General features: G+C 40.2%; 1 pseudogene; it reads right to left on the reverse strand.

The window, feature by feature from the left end:
* Positions 1 to 4,223: 4,223 nt before the first annotated feature.
* Positions 4,224 to 5,766, reverse strand: LOC118722135 (annotated as a pseudogene).
* Positions 5,767 to 7,568: the final 1,802 nt, after the last annotated feature.

Consider the following 7,568-nt stretch of genomic DNA (forward strand, 5'->3'; position numbering starts at 1 on the left):
AAAACAAAGGGAGAGTGTGTGGTCGCACGGGGAGTGTTTGTTGGTGAGTTGAGGGACAGCTATACTCCAGGAAACTGTGGAAGACTGCTGGACAGGGCTCCCCTTTCCAAGCAACCCCCACTGCTGCTGGGTTCCCTCCCAGGGGGACCAGCTGGGACACGAAGACCTTGCATCTTGAAGGAAAAGTAGATGTTATCAGATGCCTGAAAAGCCCAGGAAATCTACAATTATGGCACCCACTAAACAGCTGGGAACCTGAGAACACTGGTCCCCAATTGGCACAAACACGCAGATTCAAAAGAGCTCTACACTCCCTCAAGAAAAGGTCAGGTTTCACCTGGGATAAAGTAGGGTCGGTGGTCCTGGCAGGAGAAAGAAACGCGCAAGCTGGAGCTGGAGACCTGGGGAAGTCTGCGCCTAGAAAAATCCGTGGCTGTTGGGGCTGGCATGAAGAAGGAAGGCCAAGAGACTTATGAAAAGATGGTCAAAGTCACTAATTATCAGAGAGATGCAAATCAAAATGACAATGCGGTACCATCTCATACCTGTCAGAATGGCAATTATCAACAAATCAACAAAGGACAAATGCTGGCGAGGATACAGAGAAAAAGGATCCCTCGTGCACTGCTGGTGGGAATGCAGACTGGTGCAGCCATTGTGGAGAAGAGTATGGAGTTTCCTCAAAAAACTGAAAATTTGACCCAGTGATCCCACTTCTAGGAATATATCCCAAGAAACTAGAAACACCAATCAAAAAGGATATATGTACCCCTATGTTCATAGCAGCACAATTAACCATAGCTGAGATTTGGAAACAGCTTAAATGCCCATCAGCAGATTAGAAAACTATGGTACATCTATACAATGGAATACTACACTGCTATTAAAAAGAAGGAACTCTTGCCATTTTCAGCAGCATGAATGGACCTGGAGAGCATTATGTTAAGTGAAATAAGCCAGGCATGATTTCAATCATTTATGGAAAATAAAAAACATTATGACCTGATGGACAAAAAGATAGAGGAAGTAAAGCACCAAACAGACTTTCAAATTACAACAGGAAGGCTGGGGAGTGTTGGGGAGGGGGGTAAAGAGATCAACCAAAGGACTTGTATGTATGCATATAAGCACAACCAATGGTCACAAGACACTGTGGGGGAGGGGTGGGATGAGGGCATGCAATAGTGGGTAGGGGAAGTTTGGGGAAGGTCAACGGTGGGGGAAAGGAGGTATATGTACTACTATATGTGATACTTTAAACAATAAAAAATAAAGTTATTATTGATTTAAAAAAATTAAGTCAAAATGGATTACAGACTTAAATGTTAACCCTGGCCAGGTGGATCAGTTGGCTGGCATATCATCCCATACAGGTCTAAGTCCTGGTCAGGGCACATACCTAGGTTGCAGGTTTGATACCCAGTTGGGACACATAACAGAGGTAACTTATCAATGTTTCCCTCTCACATCCATGATAGTCTTCCTCCCTCCCTCCTATCCTCCTTCTTCTCTCCTCCTCTAAAATCAATAAAAACATATGAGAATTAAGAAAAGACAAATGTTAGACCTGAAACCATAACATTCTAAAAGAAAACATAGGCAGTAAAATCTCAGGCCTTTCTCTGAGCAATATTTTCTCTAATATATCTCCTTGGGCAAGGGGAACAAAAGAAAAAATAAGCAAATTGGACTAAATTGAACTAAAAAGTTTTTGTACAGCAAAGGAAGTTATCAATAAAATGAAAAGAGAACCCACTGAATGAAAGAAGATATTCCCAATGATACATCTGATAAGGGATTAATATCTGCCAGTCATATGTGGAATTTAATGAACAAATTAAAACAGAGACCAAGTCATAGATAGAGAGTAGGCAGACAACTCTGGTGGGGATGGATGTTAGAGGGTCAGTATGGAGGGATTGAGAAAAAAAAAGAAAAGAAGAGAACTTCTAAACATGGAGAACAGTATGATCATGGGTTGAGGGGAAGGAGTGGGGAGGGCATAGAGGGGGTAAATGATGATGGGAGTAAAATAATAATCTTCATTTTTTTCAAAACAATCAGAAAACATTTATTATACTGTAATGTATACATCCTTTTTATAAACAAAAACATAATAGCACCCTGGCCAATGTGGCTCAGTTGGTTAAAATATACACTTGTGCACCATAAGGTCATAGGTTCGATTCCCAGTCAGTGCATGTACCTAGGTTAAGGTTTGGTTCCCGTTTGGGGCATATTCAACAGGAAAGCAATTGTTTTTTCTCTCTCACAGGGATATTTCTTGGTTTCTCTCTGTCTTCCTCTATCTCTAAAATCAGTAACCTTGTCCTACTGCGAGGATTAAATAAAAAAAAGTAGCAAATTTGCTGGCGTCATAACTTGTTTCACTGGGACAGAATAATGCTCAACACCACTTGGTGTAATTTCAAGTTTGATGAGCTTTTAATTACTTTACCCCATTTCTAAAACCCGATGAGGAATTCAAAATAGCACACAGCATTAAATGGCATTTATTGCTCCATAAATCTCGAGACTCAAAAAAGGAATTCTAAATAGACAAGCAAAACTAAAACAATTAATAGAAGCTCACTTCTTTCCCAAGTGATTGGTACAAAAAACATGTGGTCACACAAAAGCAAAGGGAAAATGATAGAACCGATGGCACTTCTGCTTTGGGGTCTGTAGGAGTTATAGATATTTTTAAAACAAAGATAGAAATATTTACACAGAGTGTTTCATTGTATCAGACAAACTCCTTTATGAATAAAACAAAATGTCAAAGCTTTTACCCACTGAAGTAGTTTATCTTCTGGGAAAGATGTTAAATTCAAAATGACTCCTTCCTACTTCTGCCTGGACAAAGATAAGGATCAAATAATACATTCAAAACCAAGACACCCAGTTAAATGTACAGAGATGCTATAATTAAAATGGAAGTGAAGTCTAAAAACAAATTGGGTGTGCTACACCAGAGACCTCAAAAATGCTTGCTGGTGAATTTTGGGAAAAGCTTTGAGTGAAGGGAAGAGATAAAGATAGTAGGAAAAAATTGCAAAAACAATGGGTTCCCTTTGAAAAGCAGACAAGCATTTGGTTCTGTGAAAGAGGCAATCTTTTTACATAAAAAGAAATTATTATGAGGTGTATAAAAAAGCCTCTAAATAACACCAGAATATTTACTCATGATTGCACTAAAGCTCGATATTTCAGAACTGTAAGGAATTTTCGTGGTACAATTTAGTATTTGATTTATGATGTGTAATGTTCCAAGAATAATTTCAACTTGTGGAACAAAGACCCCTTAACACCAAGTCAGAAACTATACTTTTTCTCCTGCTTAGGTCACTTCCTTTCAATGTCTAGGATAGAGCTTTAAAAATGTTTAAGGAGGCGGTGCTGGGTGAGTTAGGAAGGGCAGTGGAAGACAGAGGGACTGGGGAAAAGAGAAAGAAAAACACATAAGTTTAAAGGGCAACGGGGCTTCAAAAATGAACACCAGAAACAAAAAGCTAAAAATGAAGCAGAAGTAAAAAGCTTTTCAATAAATCTGTGACAGAGCAAAAGCACAAAAGTCTTTGTACTTATTAAGATTTACACTGATCCTCTCACCAAGGTACTCTTGATAATGCAGCTCCCTTCCAGCTGTCTTCCTGCTTGACTCTTCCCCAATCTGGCATGATTACATAAGACTCACACCCATAAATTTCTTCTGAGAAGGCACCAAACCTGACCACCAATCATGGTATCAGTGCATCACATCTCTCTGCAGATTCCACAACAGCACTGTCCCACAGCCCCAGGTCAGCAGAAGGTTCAGGCAATAAAGGCCAAACTGGCACAGGAAGGCAAATATCTACAAATATGTTTTTAATACTCATTTCCAAACTGCCTACAGTGGGAAAATACAGCAAAGGCTGCATCTAGGAACTCTATCTACGGGCTTCTGCCAGAGAGGCAGGCAGCCCTGCCTGCACCCTGGCCTCCAAGCACAGGTGCTGTCCGGACCTGTCTACACTCACAAGGATGCTTGGCTATGGCAGTGACAGTGAGGTGATTCACCTCTCATACAGCTCATCAGAAAGGTCATCTTGTGTTTTCAATATGAAATATTTCATACTGTAGTTTCTAATCCCATGACTTCTTGGATTCATTATTCACACAATTTTTAGTGTGACTTTATTTGGAACTGAATATATAGTTCAGACTACATAAGACATCAATCACCTCAAAATTATGTGGATACCATCACTATTTTCAACTTTTACTGTGGAGAATTAAAAAAAAAAAAAAAAAAAAAAAAAAAAAAAACCTCATCCTGAAAGTTCTGAACCAAATGATCTTAACAAAAATGTGAATACCAGTAGGACCCTGCCTGTAAACCTGGTTATTTTGGTAGAAAGGAATATTAAACAGCATTGCAAGTTTTCGAGCAACTTCTAGGGCAACATTTCTTCTAAGTAGATTGAATGATAAACGGAGGGTGTCCCACAACCATTCTCAGCTCCACTGCCTACAACCTGCTGCTGCCTGGCTACTCCTGGCAGACATAGATGGTTAAGTGCGGCCTAACCGACCTTTACTTCAGTGAATTATAGAGCTGAATTCCACCCGCTGTACTACAAATTTGGACTAAATCTTCCTTTGTCAGTTTTAATTAGTCAGCACCTGAAAAACTGAAAAATAGTCTTGCGTAGGAAGAGAATCTGTTTTTGTGCAGCCATTCCTGTTTCCTGGGTCATGGCTGAAGGCTGAAGTTGTTCACTAGAGATCTGTGAAACTCCATCCCCCTGAGGATTTTGGGAAGAATTACTGTCAGGGGCAGGCAAGTGCTCCTCTGTGGGGAGGTAAAAGGGGTATTGTAGAGGGACTATTATTCACATTGCCTGGGGGTATCTGGCACATAGCCTGTGGGAGTATCTGGCCATGGAGAACACTTTGTGAGGATTGTGGTATCACAAGATGACTGATACTTTTCATTTTCGTGAGGAGTTCTGTTCTCCATCTTCTCTCAGTCATGTTTGTTTGTTTGTTTGTTTGTTTGTTTCAAGTCTGCACTTTTAGGCTTAAAAACTTTGAATTGACAGCTAGCTGAGTGTAGATGATCTATGTGTTCTCCATTTTCATTCTGCTTAAAGGTGTCTACCTGGATGCTAAACGGCACTCCTTTTTCACTTCCCTGCTTCTTCCATGGAGTGAAGTACGTGCGGATGCAATGTATCTGAATGAAAGCAGATGTGTGTCTTCACAGGGTCCCACAGAAACTCAACTGCATTTAACTGGCTTGGATTTGTCCTTGTGTCAATTATTCCCACAGACACTGGAATTCCTAAATCAAGAAGTCTTGACTCCTGGGCAATTCACTTCTAACTTTCAAGTTGCTGATGCTCTGCATACTCTCTATCATGCAATATAACTTTTAAGATATTTTTCACCAAATTTCCAATGATCTCAGGCATCTCTCCCATTTCTGATTTTCCAGCATCCAAATTTTATACCTTGGTTCAGGTAATTGAGCTTTTCTTCATGCAGTTTTACTACTGGAGACACTGCAGCACACATGACATGCTGAAAAGGAAGAGGGGGGATAGGTTCACCTTCTAATGCAAAGCTGGAATCTTCCTGCTTGAAGAAGGGCAAGCCGAGACATCACTCATGCTGTAGGTGCTAAGTGTCTTGCTCCTACCCAATGCCAGAGAGATTGGCATCGAAATCATGCACTGGCCTGGACTTGATCACCTCATTCATCTTCAATACCCAGGCCATCTTCCAGTCTCACTGATGGCAGGCACGAAGAGGCCATATCTGCAGGAGCATCCAGACGGAGAGGAGGCTCAGGCGAAGCCTTCAGCATGGACAGAACAAGGCAAGGAACTTCAGTAGGAGTGGCAGGGCCAGGGGCAGCACCTCCATCCCTGGCACCAGCCCCACTCCTCATGCCACTGCCTGGTACCACCTACCTCCTGTGCTCTAGTGCTGCAGCCTCTGACAGTCATCCCACCAAACCCAAGGCTGCATCCTTCCCAGGACTGCATGGGGGTGGGAGTTCATCCTGCTGTGACAGTTCTACACAGAAATAAGTAACTGCTATAAGCAAGAAAAAAGATAATTGTTCCCTTATAATTTTTTTTAAAGTGAACATCTAAGACAGAAACTCAAATTCTAGAAAATGTTATTAATAGTCCCTGAGGAAAAGGAGTGGATAAAGGACCCCACAGAGATGAACCTTCGCCCAATCCTAGGCTTGGCCCACCTGCTCAGGCTCTACCAGCCAATTAACCCCACCGACATTGCTCTTACGGCACAAAGGCAATATCCAAAATTGATAAAGAACTCAGATAATTCAACATAAAAAACAACAACAATCCAATTAAAAACTGGGCAGAGGATATGTGATATATATCAATATGTTCATTGCAGCATTATTTACAATAACCAAGACATGGAAGCAACCCAAGTGTACACCAATAGATGAATGGATAAAGAAGGGGGTGCATATATACAATGGACAAAACTCAACAATAAAAAAATGAAATATTGCCATCTGCAACAACATGGATCGACCTAGACAATATTGTCCTGAGTGAAATAAGTCAGAGAAAGGCAAATGCCATATGATTTAACTTATATCTAAAAAACAAAATAAATGAATAAGAAGAACAGAAACAAACTCATAGATACAAAGAACAGACTGATGGTTGTCAGAGAGAAGGGAGATTGGGGGTGAGGGGGGAACTAGGTGAAAAAAAGTGAAGAGATTAAGAAGTACAGATTGGTAGTTACAAAATAGCCATGGGGACATAAAGTATAGCATAGGAGTATAGTCAATAATATTATAATAACTATGTATGAGCTAGGTGGGTATTGGAAATATCAGGGGGAACACTTTGTAAAATATATGATTGTCTAAGCAATATGCTACACACCTGAAACTAATACAAGTAATATTGAATATAAACTGTAATTGAAAAACATTTTTTTAAAAAGAAGTACTAATTGGTAGTTACAGAATAGTAGTGGGTATATAAAGTAAGTAAAGGGAATGTAGTTAATATTGTAACAACTACGTATGGTGTCAGATAGGTACTAGATTTATCAGAACAATCACTATATAAGTTATATAAATGTCAAATCATTGCATTGTACACCTAAAACATAATATTGTACATCCAATATCATTGGGGGGGAAAAATAACCAAAACCAGTTCGGCTCAGTGGATAGAGTGTCAGCCTGCAGACTGAAGGGTCCCAGGTTCGATTCTGGTCAAGGGCATATACCTTGGTTGCGGGCACATCCCCAGTAGGGGGTGTGCAAGAGGCAGCTGATTGATGTTTCTCTCTCATCGATGTTTCTGACTATCTCTCTCCCTTCCTCTTTGTAAAAAATCAATAAAATATATTTTTTAAAAGAAAAAGAAAAAGAAAAAATATTTTAAACATATTTTACTGACTTATTAGAGAGAGAGGAAGGGAGAGGAATAGAGAAATAGAAGCATCAATGAGAGAGAAACACCATCGATCAGTTGCCTCCTTCATGACTCCCAAGGGGATCAAGTCCACAACCCAGG

Source organism: Pipistrellus kuhlii, unplaced genomic scaffold, assembly GCF_014108245.1.
Source record: "Pipistrellus kuhlii isolate mPipKuh1 unplaced genomic scaffold, mPipKuh1.p scaffold_m20_p_19, whole genome shotgun sequence".
In the NCBI taxonomy this organism is placed as follows: domain Eukaryota; kingdom Metazoa; phylum Chordata; class Mammalia; order Chiroptera; family Vespertilionidae; genus Pipistrellus; species Pipistrellus kuhlii.